Here is a 21,558-nt window from a genome sequence, read left to right as displayed (position 1 = left end):
TTGTTTGAAATTCCTTACCTAATGATATACAGTCTTAAATTGTGGAAATTTCTTGACTGAGTTAGTATAGATTTTCACAGTGGCGGATCCACCGCACCATGCGCGCGCCGCCCCTTTTATTATTATTTTTTTGTTAAAACAAAAGAAATTTAAAAAAATGAAAGGAAACCTATATCTGAATACTATCAAACCATATGTGTGTTTACTCTTATCAATGCTATTAAATGTCTGAGGGGAAAACTATGGTATATGCAGTTACTTAATACAGATACTATTTTTTCAAGCATCTACCAAAAAATTTGAACTACAAACTTCTGGCACATACATCCAAGCACTTCAGCCACATAATCCTCCCCATGAATCAGAACTTGGATATGATGAAGATGTCTGGACCAAGGAATTTTCCTCCACGGAACCCGTACCTCACAATGGCAACGTAATCTTTTAAAAGATCTGTTCAAAGTGCATGGCACCACTTGCGAGCTTCGTGCTACAGCAACAAAGGTTCAGTGTTTCCACAATGCATGCTTGAATGTTACTTCAGAATACTCACTTTGCAAAGGTATTGAGATGGTTCAATAAGATATGCATTTGGAGCACTCATCTATTGTAGCAATATTCATGGTACTTGCCTTCCGTGTGTGCATTTTGTTTTGTTTTGTTTTGTTTTGTTTTGTTTTGGTTTTTTTTGTCTATGAATGAGTCCAGAGTCTACTCAGACTTCATATTCTTGATCTGGTGAAAGCCGAAATGTCATTCAACATTCAATCACAAATCTGCCCATCCCCTCACCCCCCCCCCCCCCCCCCCCACATCATGGGCCCATGGAATGCCTGCTGTACAGATATATACATGCAAACGTCTTGTGCACAGACAAACTGCACATAATTTATCAACAGTTTTATACGATTCATTCAAACAGGGGCTCATGCTTGCAAGCAGGAAAGAATCACTGCCAGAATAGAGGAGCACACTTTTCTCGCTATCAGGTGCATCTTATATTGTATCTCTACCTGCGAGCACTATAGATTTTAGCTTATATCCCAGATGATACGTCACTTATGTTTCATAACTTTATTATACCCTTCCATCCTTCTCACGCAAGTACTGAAGCAGCCGCCACATAAAATGCGGTTAACCTGTTCCAGCCAATCTTGTCGTACACTGAATTTCCATTGTATAATTACTGAGGCAAGACGGCAGATCTCAACCAAAAAGGTGCCAGATTGAGGTTATTGGAACAAGAACAAAGAATAGAAGAAGAAATGAAAACATAGAATGGAAACCACACCAAACATTGTGGTTTTTGCTCAGGTTTCATGTGGCACAATAAATGGGTCATATGCTGATAATGGCTGATATATGTGTCTTCTGTAGTGCTCAGTATTTTCAACATGTACAATTGTATTACAGACTTATCTGTACATTCAAGCATAAAAGATCATACTACCACTAACAGTATAAAGTTTAAACATCAGACTTCGGTCATAATGTTACTGGCCAACAATTAACTGAATATTTACAGAGTTAAGGAAGCAAACAAACAATGGAGACTGAATGCTTGAAATAAAAAATTAGTGACCACTAATGGGGAGGAAAACAAAATAATGATAATGATGAAGAAAATACTATGAAAATGCTCCTTTTTAACAACATCAACAAACAATAATGATGATAATAATGATAATAATAATGATAACAATGACAATGATCTTAACAATGATAAAGATAATGAGTATAATAGAGATAAGTATAATACAGTAGTAATGGCATGATGATCAATACAAGTAGCATAATTACCGGGTATTGTTACAGTGTTTTGTAATCAATGATAATGATAATGATCATATTCATATAATTGTTTTTTGGTGTTTCTTTACTTGTGAGCTGTGAATAGATAAATATATCCGTGTTCATCTCATTTGTTGCATCACAAATTATTAATGACTACAAATCACCCCTGAATGTGTGTAGGACAGTACAAAATTGATGATATTTCTGTCAGTCATTGTAAACGGAGAGGATTGGATTGTTGGATTTGGGTTTGTCAGAATTGTCACATTTACCATTTAAGGTTTTTCTCCTTGAACTTAATATCAAACTTTGCATTCAATTCTTGTAATCTCTTTTCATCATTTTACAGAATAATAGAGCCACCACAAGTGTTGGCATACACTCGTTTTGAGAAACCAGATTTATTTCTTTCACAGCATCAACAAGTCAGCAAATTATGCCAGTTACAGAGTGATGCAAGGGCCCGAATTCACAAAAAAGGTGGTTTAAACCTAGACCTTGAAACAAATTTAAACCGTGGTCTAAAATAAGCGTGAAATTGGCATACCTTTGTCATGCCATATCAATGCGTGTTTGTTACTGGACGTCTGTTGGCGTACGCAACCTGTCCATAGTGCATATGAATATGCAGAAGAAATTTGCATAAACCATGGTTTGAATTTGTACCACCTTCATGAATTTGGGCCAAGAAGGCCCATTTGGTGTATTATGTTTTCAAATTCATGGATTATTTATAAGTCCTTCAAGGACTTGTTATAAGCTGAAATATACATCCACCTGAATGTACTCAATATGCACCAATACTTGGAATCTGATTTACATGCATCAGTTATTGCAGTGCCAGGCAAGCCCCAATCAAGCTTTCTATATGAATGATAAAAACAACCTTTGTTAGAAAGGTATGCAAAAAGTGTAAACATGTGTGTAAAGTGGTCTATTGTTTCATCCAGTGACCAATGTTTGTTTTGACTGAATAGGTTTGCTTGTCTTGTTGTTACCCACGCCGATGTAATCGGCAGGGGGTTATGTAAAGGGTTCCGTATGTTTGTTTGTTTGTTTGTTTGTTTTTTTGTTTGTTTGTTTGTTTGTTTGTTTGTTTGTTTGTTTGTTTGTGTACAAGATAACAAGAGAACGGGTAAACGGATTTGCACGAAATGTTCAGGGAATGTTTGGATAATGACAGGAAAGAATCGATTAGATTTTGGTGATAATCGGTTGACCCTTGCAAATTCTGTGTGACCTTGAAGTTTTGACCCCATGGTATAGTGACCACTCCGAACATTTTCCGTTTCTTTGCGATTTTCCGCTACCATACAAATATGGCGCGCCATTTGATCAATAATGCCGATTAACTGTTCATCGCCGAAAAACACTGTTTATCGGCGATAAACACTGAAAAAACACTGTTTATCGGCGATAAACAGTGTTTATCGAACGAAAAACACTGTTTATCAAGTGATAAACAGTGTTTATCGAGAAAAACTATGTTTATCGACCAAGTGATAAACAGTGTTTATCGAGGAAAAACTATGTTTATCGATCGACCGATAAACAGAGTTTTTTGTGATAAACACTGTTTATCGCCGCCGATAAACGGTGTTTATCGAGAAAAATTCAGTTTATCAGTTGATAAAGGTGTGATAAACAGAGCTTCATCTTGATAAACAGAGTTTATCGCTCGATAAACAGAGTTTATCGCTCGATAAAGTGTTTATCGCCGATAAACAGTGTTGTTGGTCGATCGGCGCGCCATATACAAAAGCGTATCTCCCAAACGATCCGACTTCGCTGCATGCAACTCTGTTCGTAAGACGATCCAACTTCGCTGCTCAACACCATTCGTAAGAATTTCGAAATTTACGTTTATTTGAGGAACTATGTCCTTCTTGATTTATGAAAGTTCGGGGTTCGCTCTCCGTCGTCACAAACTGTCCCGTATTTGGTGATTTTTCAAATTAACATTGATTCTTTTTTTGTTTGTTTGTTGGAGGAGCATTCCTCAATCATGAAATAATTTTGCTCGGTCCCAGTCACACTGCACGATATGCGCACTCATTGTCAATGCGTGTTCAAGGCCGGTGAAAATGCATCGCGCTCTACCCTGTTGGCACAAAATTGCATCGCGGACGTTGCGGCGCTCGTTGGTGACCGAATACTGGTGCAGTAGATATTTGCATTCAACCCTTGCATTGAATAATTGCCGTAGGGGGGTAATTGCCCAGGGGGTACGTAAATTTTGTTTTTCTTTTTACCCACGCCGATGAAAATCGGCAGGGGGTTATGTAAAGGGTTCCGAATGTTTGTTTGTTTGTTTGTTTGTGTTTTTTTTTTGTTTTTTTTTGTTTTTTTGTTGGTTTGTTTGTTTGTTTGTGTACAAGATAACAAGAGAACGGGTAAACGGATTTGCACGAAATGTTATGGGGATGTTTGGATAATGGCAGGAAAGAATCGATTAGATTTTGGTGATAATCGGTTGACCCTTGCAAATTCTGTGTGACCTTGAAGTTTTGACCCCATGGTATAGTGACCACTCCGAAAATTTCCCGTTTCTCACTTTGCGATTTTCCGCTACCATACGAAAACATAAACTCCCAAACGATCCGACTTCGCTGCTCAAATGTTCGTAAGAATTCCGAAATTTACGTTTAGGCCTATTTGAGGGACTATGTCCTTCTAGATTTATGAAAGTTTGTTCTCCGTCATCACAAACTGGCCCGTATTTTGATGATTTTTCAAATTAACATTGATTGTTTTTTTCGTTGGAGGAGCATTTGCTCGGTCGCAGTCACACTGCACGATATGCGTGCTCAATGTCAATGCGTGTGCAAGGCCGCTGAAAATGCATCGCGCTCTACACTGTTGGTGCAAAATTGCATCGGGGACGTTGCGGCGCTCGTTGGTGGCCGAATACTGGTGCAGTAGACATTTGCATTCAACCCTTGCATTGAATAATTCCCATAGACACTAATCATAGGGGTAATTGCCTAGGGGGTACGTAAATTTTGTTTTTCTTTTGCGCTTTTGTGGATACAATCGTACCATCAAAGATCGTACACTCATACGACCTTTGATATCATCACACTCTCGGCTTGCTATAATCAAAATATCCCGAAAGAAAACGGCGTATTTCTCTATTTTTAGCGCTTTTTCCGCGACCCGTCGCGTAGACAATACTCTTAAAACTGGACTTAATTCGCGCGCGCTTGGAAAGTTCCGATTCTGCACTTTTGACTGTGGAATTTGGGATTTTCGATGGATTTTTGGAGGAGACCTGAGCTTGAGGACTTTCCTGTACGTGAATGAGTGTTAATACCGTATGTGTAATGATGTGATTTGCGTGTGATGTGACTGTAGAACCAAAGATCGTACACTTCAGTGTACGATCTTTGGTAGAACTCACTGGCTGGTGATAAAGCACACTGGCAATTAAGTGGCCGAATTCTGGTAGATGACCGAATGCACATTATGTTTACCCCGACTTTGTACTTAGGCGTGGGTCTGCCGCCTTTGACGGCCCCTCTCTAGTTGTTTTTTTTTTTGTATGAAATGGCAGAAACAATATTTTGGGAGTAAGTTGCAAAAATCAAAGGGTGATTTCATTTTTCCAGTCATGTAGATTAAAGGGAGGGTACAGTATTGGTGAAGATGAGAATAGGGCTTTTAACTTTTTGCGAGATACCAAGAAAACACTTTAAATGAAATAGTACAGAGCATATCATTTTAAGAGGAATTCAAAGTTTATTTGATGAAAATCAGGTGTGGAATGACTGAAACATCCAAAAACAAAGCAAAACAAAGCAATCATAATAAAAGGTGAGTCCCACACTTTATTAGAATTGCTCTGTTTTGGATATCTCAGCCATTTCAAAACCAATTTTCATCAAATAAACATTGAATTCCTCATGGAATTACATGCTCTTTCACATTTCATAAGAGGTTTCTCATTATTTCACACACAAAAAAATGTTAGAAACCTGAAATTAGGTCTCGACCAAAACTATACGATCCCTTTAAACATCATTTGTTTACCTGCAATGGTTTGACTTCATTTGGAAAATAGGGATTTACTCTGATGGTGGGTGTGATGCAAATATAGACAGTCTCAGAGCAGATGGATCATAGAGAAAATTCCCCCTCCTGCACAATTAATCAGCAGTTTGAGGGGGAAAAAAGCTCATTACAGTGGTTTTTGTTTTTGTTTTTGTTTAATTTCTTTGTTTTTGCCTGTGGAAAGGGGCGTCTGCTTCTCCATTTCCTGGTGTCAGGGACTGTTTGTAGATTATATTTTGCGTGCAGATATTTTGGTAATAATAGTGACTGTTTTTAGACCTGGAGTGAGAAGGTACAATATACGGTTGTAGTACAGTATGTGTTTGTTGTCTTTGGGTGTGTGTTGTATGATGGTCATCATTCAGCTAATGTCCATATTTTCCATCTCCACTTTTTCAGGGTGTGTCATAATGGTATTTGTGCAAGGACGATTACTTCGCATTTTGTTTATGTCCATTTCTAGCAGTGCATGCCAATGAAGGATGCATAGATCTTCTTCTTCTTTTTTTGATTTGAAATCTATTTTTGTTTTTTCAAAGCAAAACATGGGTATGTTGCGGAAGTTAGAGAAATTTGCAGAAAAATTGATTTTGTAACATATGCATCTAAGCTTTGCATGACTCATTGTTTCACTGTACAATATATTGCCATAGCCTTAATCTCTCAAGTCCATCCTGTGTTTTGCTTTGTGATTTTTTTTTCTTAATAGATTATTAATTTTTGACACACCATGCAGTTACTACTCACAATAACCTGGACTATGCATTTATGTACAGACAGCTTGTAAAGCAGGTAATGAACTCCATTTACACTCTACTTGCCATGTGTAGTTGGCACAAACTGCACATTATTATTATTTTTTCCCCAATGTAGACAAGTAAAAAGGCAGTTATACAGCATCAATGCCAACAACCCATAAAAAATGCAGGCAAATGGTATCATAAAGAGAGATTTTGATAGTTACATTGTAGTTATATACCAAATGTGCCATAATGCCCATAAAAGACTCAGCTGGCCCAGCTCCGATAAATTCGAGAATCCCCGTAACGAATTGTGTACAGTTTTATCACTGATTTCTGTCTACCTACACACAAAGCCGAAGAATCTTGACTTGAGTCGACCGTTACTGATGAGCATACGCTTTGATGCACATGCATACAGTGTTCACTGACCACTGTGACCAGTGCCATTTGTGGTTTTTAAATGTACCACAGCAGGCAGCGAATGAACTGGGCCACCAATGAAACGTCAGACTGCCAGAAATCTGAATTCTGCAAACACATCTGTGCTCTCAGACTCTTTGTTCAAAAGTTTTGGATTTCTGTCTATAATGTTAGTCACACAGTCAATGTAAATATTCCCACAGAATGCATCAATGATGACATCCGATAACACCATGCACAGTAAAACGTAATATTAACCCATTGAGGATGAGTCCTGAGTACACTCAGAAAAGTGTCTATGGGAAATGCACGTTCAAAATCAAACAGTCCTCAACGGGTTAAATAAACAAAAACCACTGTCTGACTGTTGCTGGCTCTGCTCAAACGTGAATACATCCTCTCAGTGGAAACTACTTCCAACTTTACACAAAAGGTAGTACTACATGTAACAAATCAGTTTTCAAGTATAAATTTCACAATATAATTTACTTTCTCCATGAGTGATTTGAGTCTCCAATACAGCAGTGCCTTTAGCCCAAAAGTATCTTTAGCTAGCAATTAAGAACATTGGTTTATTTAGATTTCTGTGCATGAGGAATATTTTCAAGCTTCTTCCATAAAAGTTTGCATATTTATATGTGACCCACTACAACAAAAGGATCCGAAGTCGGGGGAGGACAATTTTCTGAAAATGGCATGACATTATTCCCTTACTCTTCTACTTTAATTTCGTATATGGCACAACTCATAGAAGTACTCGGTTGCGGAGATATCGATGATTTTATTAGCGCATGCCAAGTGGTTGAGGAAATCAGAGTTTCGAGAAAAACGCCTTCAAAGTTTTCTTTCCGATGCTATCATGATCATGGGGAGGCGAGACAATAGAAGGCACGCTCCTAACGACCTCCGCTATGTTCATTCATGCTTAGCGACAGCGGTCTACGCACGACCAATCAGTAATCAGGATGCCACTCACTGACCAATAAGATCACTCCCTCATTGCTAGGGGCAGAGTCTAGCTACGGCGCTAAATCCAAATGATAATCACGGGACACATTTCTGTTACGTTGAAAGTCGGAATATCATGGCCCAGAAAAATGCTGATTTCTTGCCTTTTTTTTTATCATTTAGCTTCGAAATTTCGGCAGATGATAGACAAAACATTAGACTACAAAATTATGCCAATAACAGAAATATCCGATTGTTTTGACCAATTTTGATGAGGTGACTTCAAACTCGATTTTCTCGGCTCAGCCATCAGCGATTTACGATCCTTTTGTTGTAGCGGGTCACATATAGTCTTAGGCTGACATTGATTCCTTGCTAGCACTGCTTGACGCTAACTGGGTGAATTCACCGTACAAGTGTGATGATGGAATAAAATGGCTCCACAACAATGTCATACATTCTAAAACTGAATTTCTTCTTCTCACATACTCCCCTCCATTTGGAAGTTGGTTTTAAAAACATCATTTGGCTGACTACTTCATGACTGATTCCATTTTCTAGTGTACACATTACAATGTATGTGCAAGCAAATGTTTACAACACAGGCAAACACTGCCAGATACGCACATCTTCTTCTTCACACACAAAAAATCAATTCTTCCCTCCACTGCATGGTTCTACACCATGAAAGCACTACATATAGGCTGTGTTTATCTTTAGAACTCAAGAGGGAGAATCACGTACAATTGTATGGCATTTAAGAATGTGGTTTGAAATGTGATTCTTGGGGTGCCACATTTATCTAAACATCATAATCGCAATTTGAGTGTCGTCACTCTGGAGCTGCTTCACACCGTTTGATTCGGGAAGTAGATCCATGTCAACTTAGGCGTGCTTTTTTTGTGTTTTGTTTTTTTGGAACCGCCGGTGTGTACAGTATACTGAAGTTGTCCTTGGCAGCTCGGAGAAAGGCGTTTCAAAACGGCATTGCTTTTATCTACTCGCAGAAAGATGATCATGGTCTCAAACGCGTATAAAATTGCCCTTTGAATTGTGATTCAAATAGTCATTTTGAAATCCGTTTAAAAAAAAAAAAAGTTGGTTTATGTATTAAATGTCCGAAAATGCTTCAAATGAGTTTAGGAGTGTGATTCTGCCTCAGAAAATTTGAAGATAACTGCACCCATATTCGCAAGCAGCTTTAAAAAAAGGAGTATTGCAACACACTTATTTTCTCATTTTATCTCAACCTGGGCATCGGGCACTACAGAACAAGTTTAGAAACAGAAAGAATTACTACTGTCACACATATTTCTGTGTGCACTAACGGAAAGGTCTGTGTACAGCACTGATTGACCATACACATTTGGACAACAAGAGGGTAGTGGCAACTGAAAACTCAAAATAGTGAAATTATGCAAAATCCCGACACACAGCAATGATGTTGATTGATAAAATTGCCTAGCATGGACTTCCGTTATGCTAAATTGTTTAGTTTAAATATCAAAGTGGCAAACAGCTGATGATAAGGCAGAAGTCAAGGCAAGGAAAAGTTGATGTACACATAGGGATTGCTGGTTCTTTTTACGCAGGATGGCTATTTCACAAATCTCCTGCTAGCCTATTATCAAAATGTTATGAGAGGCAATGCATTTGTTTCAGACCCAAGTGCTGATGTCAGCATTGCACATGATCGAAGTGAAAAATGCCAGCTTAATGTCCAAACACAGAATCAGGAAAGATGATCCCCTTCTACCATGCTTGAAATAGGTTATCAATGCAATATAATGTTAATTTTATCACATACAAAGCAACGCAATGTACATACCGATAATGTATGAAAACAGTAGGCTCACTTGAAACGATGTCGTATAGAGTTATATAGAACATGTGTACACTGAACATATAGGCCCGATGTAACAGCATTTAGAATGCCATTGACTGGTACTGTTGCCAGCAACATAAATACAACACAACAGTATTTTAATATTCATTACCTAGTTTGCTCATTAGAAGATCAAATTTTTAGCCAACTGTATGCTTTGAACTCTGTTCTGGTGCGCAAAGCAAAAGATGAGACATACATTTCTGTAGTGGGTGTTTGTTAACGCCAACGCTGCCTCACCATTTTCAAATCATAACCTAGGTGTCAAAAAAACATAGTCACTATGCTGATCTCACACATCAACTGTGATTCATTCAGATTCTGCTATTAATCAATCATTTATTACTGCTACTGGTACAGTATTGTGTTTATACCAAATCATCCAGATGAAATGCTTATAACAAACATTCTGCTTAAATGAGCTTATCATATTCAATACATTGTATCATACTCACCTGTAGGGCTAATTACTACAGTATTATTGTGGATAACGCTTGACAATGCATAATGAATCTACATCAAATGACATAGACCCCTATGTGCTACTGTTAGTGTTACTTAATGTAAACTGTGCAGCTGTGTAGGTTAGGTACCGGTAAAGCGGTATATGATCATGAAGGGTAGATTATTCTGAAGCATTAAGTTTATTATCCTTATGCCTGCGTTTAAAAAAAATGCCTGAGTTCTGGACAGTTTCTGCACAAAGCGTTTATCTTTAAGGGAAATCATCGTCAGTGCTTGTTTTAGAGACTGTAATAACGAGTAATACAAGTAAAATACAACATTGGACCGGCTCTCAAAACACAGCGATTGCACGATGTTCCACACGCCAGCCAGGCCGCAAGCGCGAGCTACCCGCCCGCTCGCTAAGGCCCCCTCCAGCCCTCCAGGCTCCAGTCTTTCGCTCCATCCAGGTGAGGGAAGACCGCATCTACACTCACAAAAGCCCCATACATTTTGGAAAGACCACGCACATACAATCATACTTTAAAGACATGATATTGCATTCACATACATCTTCAATATTCACGTTTCACAAGAAAGAAAACGAGCAACTAACCTTACCAGTATGATATAATGTAGGACCCGTCTGGGCTTCGCGTCGCTACAGTAGCATTGTACAACAGCTGTGTTGCGATCTTGTCACCTACTGTATACCACTGCTCCTAGCTAGCTAGCCCCTGCGCATGCCAGAGATAGCAGACGAAACGCTTCAGCGAACTACAGCCAGCTTGCCATGTACACGCATTTATGTACAGGTTGTTGTTTCAAAACGAGAGAGAGAAAAAAAAATACATCCACCTAAGTTATTGAAAAAATGACAGTTCGTACTGCAGACTTTAGCCAGTGCTCCGTATTTACTGTATATATTGCTTACCAAACTGAAACGCTAATAAAATGTAAGAGATTTACTTTTCCCTCTAAACTGACGAAGAAAGACCATAAATCTACTGTATGAATCACATACTCCATCTGGACATAGAACCTTGTATACCTTCTGCGAGGGAAAGAAAAAATTGTAAAAAAAATACTAGTACTTCAAACAAATCAGGGTGTCTCACCTCCCTGTCCACAGCATCCAGGTGTTTGATACTTTAGTAACCACTTGTTGATTGCCGTCATAACACAAGGCTTGGACATGAAACAGATCTCGTACATGTACTACATAAAGCTTTATTTTATTTCAAAGTCATACTTCTTTTTTCCGGATCGATGCACTTAGAAACATCAGTATTAAGCGCTATATAAATGTTATTCATTATGATTATGATTATGATTATGATTATGATTATCATTATCATTATCATTATCATTATCATTATGATTATCATTATCATTATCATTATCATTATCTTCTTATATAGGGCTGTGCATTATGAAGAAACGTCTTTTCCTCACAAGAACACTCACTAATACTACGGGAGAATACTACCACTGCCCTCCGTTAATGGTGGAGAACTGTATAACTCTAAGTAAATCATAATTTTGTGGATGACAGCTATACATTTGAGGATTTTTTTTTAGAGCTTTTGAACAGGATGGAGAGTATACAAAGCTTATAGGCCTATTGTGCATCTTATCGTTTGGTGATGTTGACTCTGCGGGATGTCCATGTGTATATATCTTCTTTTTTTTGGGGGGGGGGGATTAATACGAATTGGTAATGGAACAGTGTGTTCACCGAGAAATTAGATGGCTGTTGTATAAGAGAGACCTTTATACAGCTCTGAGGGGACCGCGAATGTTTTCCTATACATGCAGGCTGGCGATAGTATTGATAGAATTGAATGGCCACCCTGACTGCATATAAATCAGTTCTGTACATAGTATTAGTGGGGATTATCTGAACGTTAATGGAAAAGTTTTGTATATACAAGTATCTGAATTTCGTGGAAACCGCGGTTAAAGGGATGATAATATGGTATTGGTTGAGGTTAGGGTTGAGCTTTTAACTTTTTGCGAGATACTTTAAGAAACCACATGTTACATCGAGCAGAGCATACGATTCTAAAAGCAATTCAAAGTTCATTTGACGAAAATTGGTTTTGAAATCGCTGAGATATCCCAAAACAAAGTTAACAAAGCGATCCTAATAAAAGCTGGATCCCGCACCTTTTATTAAAGGATCCTGCTTGGTTTGGATATCTCAGCCATTTCAAAACCAATTTTCATCAAATAAACTTTGAATCCCTCTTAGAACTACATTCTCTTTCATGTTTCATAAGAGGTTTCTCATAATCTCACCAAAGTTTGAAACATATGCCCCGTCTCCTAATTGACAACCAAAACTCATTCCCATCCCTCAGTCTTTCTCAAGAGGAAGGAGTATACCTCGGGGTGCAGACATGGGGTAGATGGCTTTCGTGCTAGGTATCCACATTGTCATTGTCATTTTGTATCTAGTGGAGAATCAGTCTTTGCTGAAGTAAAGTCGCCAAATCCTGATATCAGCAGGGATGTACAAGTTGAAACATATCTCATGATCCAAGCGGGGAATATACTGATCCCATTTTACATAGTAATTTGTGAGAAATGAACCTCATAAAGGATGACCGTGTATGATAGCTACACAACTCCCTCTGTGTAAAACTGCAGAGTCAGTCTTTAATTTGCCGTTTATATTTTGATGTAGGATACTATATAAGGATTGTCTTATTGCTCGTGAAACTTCAACAAGAACCGTACAAGGACATCATGTTCACACTTATTAGTAACTTAAGCGTCCTGCAATATATACGCACGTTGTGCCCATCGGTTGTGCGTATTTCCTCCACTGAACAAAAGGCTAGTTCAGTGAATTCTTCATGTAATGAGCTGAATGGCGTCGTTTTTGTACTTTTTTTTTCCCTGCTGTCATTTTCCCCGCATTTTCCATTGGTAGAAGTCTGCATCACACGGTGGATGCGTACTAATGACGTCTATCAAATATCTTAAAGAGCAAAAGGGGCCTACTAGCAAATGTTAAAGGTGACTTTGATAAGTGAGAGTAAACAAAAATCATTATGTGGAAAGTAAAATCGTGAAACATAATTCTGCCCATGTTGTTACAAGCACAGTTATTATGTGAAATTGAGAAAAAGCTATGACGTCGCAACTCTTCAACCCGTTTCCCCCTCCCCCCCCCCCAATTTTTTTTTTAAATCATCACCCCAAGTAGGTAATTGAATTATAATACACATGCTAAAAATAATTGATATGAGGTAGGCCTATATAGGTTACCTACAATTACTGTTCACATTGGTCAGACAGCCTGTGACCACGATAGATACAGCATGCAGTATTTCGTATATCATTTCCAAAATGAATGAATGAATGATAAATAAATAAATAGATTAATTAATTAATTGATAAATAAATAAATGAAAAAAAAATAGCGTTTTACACTGACCAAAGTCCCTGGCACTGAAAGGGTTAAAATGAACGCTGAAGCCGGCAGCCAGCCTCTGTATAATTAGCCTTTGTAAGCCCGGTTTGGAGGATGCGTTGTATACTAATGGGACAGAAAAGAACAGAAAGATATAAAGATGAATAAAAGTGAAACATGGAATAAAATATCGATGATGAAATCACCTTATTTGTGTGATTGTAGAATAAGTCAATTAATTATCGCATCCACCCCATCTTTTCCTGATTATCTTTCTCAAGTAGGCACCTATACTTATAGGCCTTATATAAAAGCACGTGCCAACGATCGACGACAATGACATTCTCGATCGTTCATGAATATATACTATAAATCAGTATGAGAAAAGCTAATGTCCTTTTTTTTTAAAGTTACTATGGATATAAAACAACACTGAGTTTATTCTGTCATCAGAGTTCTTGCATATCAGAGCCTTTCGAGAGACTTTTTGTTTGTTTGCTTGTTTGTTTGTCTGTATGTTTGAAGGACCGTAACACTCTAACATTTGCTAAATGTGAGTTTGTTTACAATGACATTACATGTGGCGCCCACCAGATTTGGCGCCGTAACTACAATTTGCACAATTGTGTGGGTGCAACTATTCTCACTGTTGCATGAACACTTTTGGAAACAGATTTATTATTTCATGACTAATATTGATTTTGAATTTCTATCATCTCAGTTTGATTTTGCTGTATATGGAATATCTAATGCAAACTTGAACACGTTGAAGAAATATGCTAAAAACAAAACAAAACAAAACAAAACAAAACAAAATTAAATTACCAAACCAGAACATGCCGGCTGCAGAGCTCTGCAATGAAGTGTACTTGTCAAAAGAGGACGCTGTTCAAATAACCTGTTCGGAGCAGAATAAAGTGTATGGCATGCGGACAAGGGTGTTCTTGAAATTGGATGATACTCATTGATTAGGATTCATAAAATGTCATTTGGAAAGCTACAAGAATATCGAAAAATTCAATTGGCTTAACCCCGCCTGTGCCAATGAATCAGATATGCCCAAATTTTGCACCCAAACCTATGAGTAAGTAATCAAGAAGGCATGAAAATGGTTAAGAGGGAACATCGTGGTAGAGTGGCCGAGGCGATGGACTTATTGACCAGAAGAGCCCGGGATCGAAACTCGTCTAGTGCGTTCATCCTTGCACAAAATAGTTCACCACGGTATCGATAATGACCCAAGCATGTAAATCTGTATTTAGGCAAGGCTATGACTTGACGTGACGACAGGTGCTTTGGTAGAGCATGACCAACACTGCAACTTGAAGGCTACCCTTGCCTTTGACTTGCTTGGAAGTGAATATGTCTGAAAAGAGCCTGACGTCACTTCAATGGAATTGAATTTTATCATTCTTCTATTCTGAATGAATTTGTGTCTCTGTCTTCATTCTCATTCTTCTGTCTAACATTTTCTATCATGACAAAGTGATTTGCATAATTATCTGGTAGATGCACTTTGAATTTTAGGGATCTTCACACAAATCTAAGCTAAATTTGCTTAAAAGAATGAAAATGTCGGCTGCATTATAGATATGTTGCATCGACTTCACAGTGGCTACTTTTTTAGGGAAGGGTTTGTTGTAACAATGATAGTGTTATGAAATAATGACCTTAGCGACTGTTGTATAAGCACCCGAAATAACCAAATAATGCATGATTTATGAAACTTCCACATTCTAAAACTTTGGGATTTTTTAATGTTGTTCTAATTACTACAATCTTCATGCATTGTCTGCTTAATTTGAATAGTTTTCATTTAAATCATCTTGATGAAGCTTTCGAGTTTTCCTCTAAACTATTGAGGTAGGGCCTATACTGCATTGAGTAACATGATTGCAGTGAACCGATATCAATCCCAACGCTGGTGGCGCACTCGGACTTGGTGCATGTCGAGCATCTAGTGGTTCCGTCACTGATCTTTCTATGTCTTCCGAAAGAGCTCAGTGGATGCCGCTCACAGATCTCTATGGTGCCTCTGGAGAAATGTGTATGGCGCCATCTGCGGCGCACTATCAGTTTTCTTCTTCTTTCTTTCTATCTGTGATTTTAGCTTAGGTACTTTAGGTACTTAGCTCCCCACGCAATCTTTGAAGGCATTCGAGGAAATGTCACTAGTATTGAAACTGCATAAGAAGATACGCTCTAAAAATGATTCACATTTCTTCAAAGCAATGATGTCTTTCGGATTAATGAAGATACACAATGTAGAATACAATACTAATCAACTTTTGAAAGCAAAGGCACGATTACAGTTATTCATTAATATTTAGACCACTCCACGTAAATTGATGATATCAACAAGCTCTCATTTGTTGCTGATCAACCTTATGCAAAGTGGCAGCCAGAAATGTTAGAAACATTACTTTTGGTTTCAATCATCAATCATCAACATGATTATTTCATTTGTCAATCTCGAGAGCCCAATGTACTTATTAATCTTACTATATTAGTAGCCTACGTGCGCGCTTCTCCGTGTCAATCGATAGGCAAGTATGACTGCTCAAGGTGCGTTCAGCCTCGTGACCTGTGTGCGTATCCCCCATACCTGGGGGGCATTTCATGAAGCGTTTTGGTCGGATATTTTTCTGACAAACTGTTACAAGCTACTGAAATCCTTGCATCTGATTGGTTGAGAGCAGATTTGTCCGACAACTTTGTCGGACAAAATGCTTCATGAAATGCCCCCCTGGTCATGATCCACACACGCATGTCATGTAATAATCAGCACGCGTTTTTGTTTTTTTTCAGAGCCAGCAAAGTTGTTTTGTAAACTGACTAGATATAACCCCTAGTAAAAAAAAAAACGAGCAATCTCTGGGAACATGACTGTGTCCACTGAAGATTGAATATTGTATGAAGCAGTGAATCTGAAAATAACACCATGAATGTAACCACTTTTACCATAATAACTGTTGCTTCTACTTCAGCAATAGCCGCGGCACAACCTCAGATCCCCTCAACGAGAACGTCCTTTACAAGATAACTATTACTAGAAGAAAAAAAAAAACACTGTTGATGATACAGCCGCGAGGACCACGCATGTTGGTATGATTACAGGAAACGCTCTTATGTACTGTTAAATTGCTCCTGTGTGTACATGGAAGTAGCATGTCATACACAACTCCCCCTCGCATTCCTTCCTCCTCTAAGCCACTTTAAAAAGTTTTGTTGTTGTTGTTGTTGTCGTGGTCGTTTTCTTATCCCGCATTTGGCGCGCGACCGCGCACGTTGGGACCGCACGCAAGAGCACTGAGTCGCGAGGCCTACGGACGAATTCGCAGGCGGCAGAAAACAGGTTGACAACAGTTATAATCACGTGGCGGGCTCCCAGGCCGGACAAAATAGTGAGCGCGAACTGAGTGGGAGTCAGATACCACCTAGTAGGCCTACGGAGATTGACCAGATTGGTAGATCCCTACTGCATTCGTATCAGGCACCGACTGCATTTTGACACAAACTGTGATTAATCAATTTATTGGCTCGGACTCAACCAACGTTTCGTTTCTACCTTCGTAATTCGGTCATTTCGGCTGATCTTGGTGCGCCTGTCTTTTTGTTGGCACTGTTTGTGATCCCCGGTGTTCATGAATCCTATGATATTAAACTTTAATATCATCTTTAATACTGTACCGAATAGTGCGTTTTTGGCTGGGATTTGAACTAGTGAGTGATGGACAGCTGATGAGATTCTCAATCCACAAATCTTGGAGCGCATCAGATGCAGAAGACCTGACGCTGTTCTGGAGCACTGGAAAGTGGAATATTGATACTAATACCTCTCACTTGGAATATTTCAGTCCATCCCAACACCTCTGCGGTGTGAACAACTCACAGGAAATTATATCGGTTAGTATATTACCTCACGTTTGAGGGCACAGTTTTGTAATATCTGTTTTTCTCGTTCATGTCAGCCAATTTGTGTGAAATTGTATCCTGCAACATGTCATTTTATTGCACGACGTGCCCTGATCACGCATATTACACACGAAATAATTTTTAAGAGCATGAAGAGAGAGAGAGAGAGAGAGAGAGAGAGAGAGTATTATTTTAATGATGTGATAAGACAAACCCAAAATATTACCAGAATTTTCTCATACATTCTCGTGAAATGAAATATCTTCAGTGGAAGCAGTTGAACTTTGTCATTTAAGAAATAGGCCTACAATATGTTATATTAAACAAGTTCGAATAGGGAACGTAACGAAGTGGGAGTCTTTACAAAATGCAGTTGTACCATACCCTTGAAAATTTACATACCATTTTTCGGTGACGTATACTTCCCTCCTCATAAATGAAACTTTGTTCTGGAATGCTTCAGAATATCATCAGGATATCATGCAGATATTTTCGTGTTTGTTTATTTGTTGTTGACTATAATCTACAGCAATGCTATCCATCATTCTGTTTGAATGAATTCGGAAATGAAACTTGGTGATTGCCAAAACTATAGTGTTGGTTGACGATTAGATTCTTCTGGCATTTGACATGAAATCGTTAAAAAAAATCTTGGAAGTTTGAAGGAAAAATGCTAGTAATCGATCTTGTCTGATTGCAAAACGATTTATCTATTATGGACATGCTTTTTTTATCTCTTTGTTGTCGACTTATATTAAGCGTGCCATCTATTTCCCATTCAAGTATGAAAGAACGATCTAACTGCAATAAGATCTCCTCATCCCAAACACTCGATGCAGATTTTAGAAGAGCAGTGAAACAAACAATTATAATAAACATGCCACAAAATCACATCTGACAACGAACTATAAACATTCGCAAACAACCAGACCTCGAAACTTCGTGTCGAATCGATCTCATTAGCGCTAGGATTTCATTTAACGTTCCCAGTCCCTTCATTTTACGGGACTTTCTTGGCAACATCTATCGTTTCTTGCCTCGGAATGTCTCGTTATAGATCTCATTACGTCAGGTTGTGTTATCCGAGACCTTTGAAACATGCACCGTGTGTACAGAGGCATAGACAAAAATAATTCCCGTAATCGTGGTAATCACATAAGATACAATTCATGGTGTGGGGTATAGTGTATGAATGTACTGATTAAAGGAATAGGCATGACAGAGATGCGAAAAGCTCGAACGGGTCGAAAAGGTTTAAGTCAGTAGACTTATTTTATTCGAGTTTCAGATTGTTTTTCGTCACTCATGATTTATCTACTGTACATTAACTTGATCTCAGACGTAACCATGGAAATCGAAGAAAATGCAATGTACATGCTTTACCTATGATGAAGCTTCGTTCATGGCGTGACTAGTCTACAGAGTGGATGTTACTCACGAGTATTGTTATTTTACGCTTGTCGCCTGTTGAGTCGTATGTGTAGAGGAGTTTGCCGAAACGGAAAAAAAGGAAAGAAAAAATAGATTTTATGACGGACGGTCCCTATTTTTCCGTATTATATATTACAAGATTGTTCGGTTCATCGTGCCAGCCAATGCATTGTGCAAGGAGCTTCAAATACAAGGAGTGCCTTGGTCATTGCTGGAGTAGCCTTTAAACAAGGCGACTCGCTCTGCGTGCCCCCGTATAGCGCGTTTACCCCACAAACCTGTTGGCCGGCGAGTGGAGCGAGCCGCCTTTATCCACTCGTTCAGGGATGTGTACTTTTGTCGTTGTTGTTGCTTTATATTCTTTGACAAATTTGCGTACAAATTTGACGCAGAAAATACACACGGCACCAAGGCAAGCCTCGTTAATATTAAAGCCTCGTTAATATTAAGTAACTATTCTTATTCTACTTAATATTAACGAGGCTTGCCTTGGTGCCGTGTGTATTTTCTGCGTCAAATTTGTACGCAAATTTGTCAAAGAATATAAAGCAACAACAACGACAAAAGTACACATCCCTGAACGAGTGGATAAAGGCGGCTCGCTCCACTCGCCGGCCAACAGGTTTGTGGGGTAAACGCGCTATACGGGGGCACGCAGAGCGAGTCGCCTTGTTTAAAGGCTATTGCTGGAGCTGACCACACGTATTCAATACCAGACAGCAGATTTTGGCACGATGGGCGATTATTGCGTCACTCTCTACCTCATTTCTCCCTAATCTCTCCATCGGGAAAGACAGGATTAGCAAGCTGCCGCCGACCCCTGGCCAACCCCTGTCTGATCCGAAAGCTGATCCCATTTTTTAAGTAAATAAATCCATTCAAACCCTGTCAAGCCACTCTCTATCTCCTTTCAGGCAAAACACGAGGTGTTGTTTTTGCTTCTTTGTAAAAACAAAAAAAGTTGGCGCGTGTCGCAAGACACGATCGATGTCTAGCAGGCCTTTCGACGTTTATATTCGCTGTGTGACATGTGTAGCATTCTCGTCTCGCCGTTTCGAAATTCAAATGAAGGAAATGTGTCGGGAAATGAGGCTAGTTGAGACATGGGACAATGGCCACCGATGGGTATTTGGCATGAAGTTAGTGGCGAAGAACGTGTCTTGGCATAGTAATACGTTTTCCTCTTGTTTTGTCGAGATTTCGATTTATGGGGCCAAAAGAGTGCGAGACTGAAGCAGACAGCAACAAAATTGATGGACAGCTTTAGTCCGAAATACCTATATGAAGCTCGAGTTTTAATGTTTGATAACACCTAAAAAAGACATAAACGCACTGTACGAGTATATTTTCGAGAACTTGAACAGTCTGGATATTAGCAATACATGTATTTGAAACTCAACTCAACTATTAAAAAAAAAATGTTAAAAAAAACTTTAAAAGATGGGGAGTTCTGGGTGTCGAGTGTTTTTATATATAGGGTCTTTAATTCCATTTCGTAAGTGGAATGTTTAGAACTGCATCTATATTTCATTTCACTTCATATGCTATCATCCCCCTGGTCATTTGGCGCCGTTCTAGCTAAGTGTTACACAATTACATAAACGAAATAAACCAAAATGTTATAAAGGTTCCTTCTGTTGCCACTTGGAGAATATAAAGGTGAGATGAACCCAACCCTGTCTTGGGTATAGCTCAATGAGTATAGTACACTGAACAACTGCTAAACTTGTTCTTCTCTTGTTGAAGAAGGAGAGTTATCAAATATTCCGCGTTCTTGCGTCCTGATGAATTTGTGGCCGTTTTGATGCCACGGTGTGTGCATGCGTCAATCAAAAAGTCGACAGTCCCCGATGTCGCAGTTTCCTCATGGGCTCCAGAGAGGCAAGCTGACGGGTGAGTGCCCCGCTTTCCTCCTGCGGGCACCCCGCTCCATGGAATCAGTTTCGAACCGAACAACACCACGTTATAGAGGCTCCCAGAAAACTTTGTTGTTGTTGTTAATAAACTCTCCTCCTCGACATTGATACTGGTTTCGAACGAGTCACGTTCTAATCCTTCTTTTCTCTAAATTTATTTGGCGTAGCTCTTTATAGGGCCAGGTTTAAGTCACTGTGGAAGACTGGTGGCTTTGAGGTATTTAATAATCTGCAATGAAGGCGTTTAACTTGAGCCTGTCTGTGGTTTCATTGTCGTAAATCGCTCTCGTAGACGAGACCTTGCAATTGACACTGGCTGCACTGGTTGCATATAACAGGCAGCAACAGACCTCTAACTTGTGGTTCTCTTTTCAGTTTTGCGCCACGCATGTCATGAACAGCTGGGATTGTTCGGCCATGAGGTACCTTGTAGCCAAGCACGTTCATCGAAAGTGAACCGCTACACCTCTGTATCTCCTCCATAGTTCAGCGAAGTGTTTTTTGTAAATAAGTGCATCAAACTTCACCTTTGGGTAAAAGTTGAAATGTTCAAGAGTGTCGAGTGTATTTATTTCCGAAGCAATGTTCATT

General features: G+C 39.0%; 2 protein-coding genes across 3 annotated transcripts in view; one reads left to right on the top strand and one right to left on the bottom strand.

Annotated features, from left to right (window-relative positions):
- Nucleotides 1-10,983, bottom strand: part of LOC139737402 (uncharacterized) — a 63,563-nt gene extending 52,580 nt beyond the window's left edge. Inside the window, exon 1 of one of the 2 annotated variants that reach the window (XM_071648078.1) lies at nucleotides 10,906-10,983. The gene's annotated coding sequence lies outside the window, so the exon portion shown is untranslated. Of the gene's footprint in view, nucleotides 1-10,900 lie in introns of both variants that reach the window. The other variant, XM_071648079.1, reaches the window with a different exon arrangement.
- Nucleotides 10,984-17,160: 6,177 nt separating this feature from the next.
- The window catches only part of LOC139737398 (5-hydroxytryptamine receptor 4-like), a 20,477-nt gene continuing 16,079 nt past the window's right edge, over nucleotides 17,161-21,558 (top strand). The window contains exon 1 of the mRNA XM_071648074.1: nucleotides 17,161-17,611. The gene's annotated coding sequence lies outside the window, so the exon portion shown is untranslated. The remainder of the gene's footprint in view (nucleotides 17,612-21,558) is intronic.

This window comes from Diadema antillarum, unplaced genomic scaffold (genome assembly GCF_040938485.1).
Source record: "Diadema antillarum isolate AM-2024a unplaced genomic scaffold, OU_Dant_1.0 seq00000692_RagTag, whole genome shotgun sequence".
Taxonomy (NCBI): domain Eukaryota; kingdom Metazoa; phylum Echinodermata; class Echinoidea; order Diadematoida; family Diadematidae; genus Diadema; species Diadema antillarum.
The sequence above is the reverse complement of the archived record's forward strand: the minus strand, read 5'-3'. Positions and strand labels throughout refer to the sequence as shown.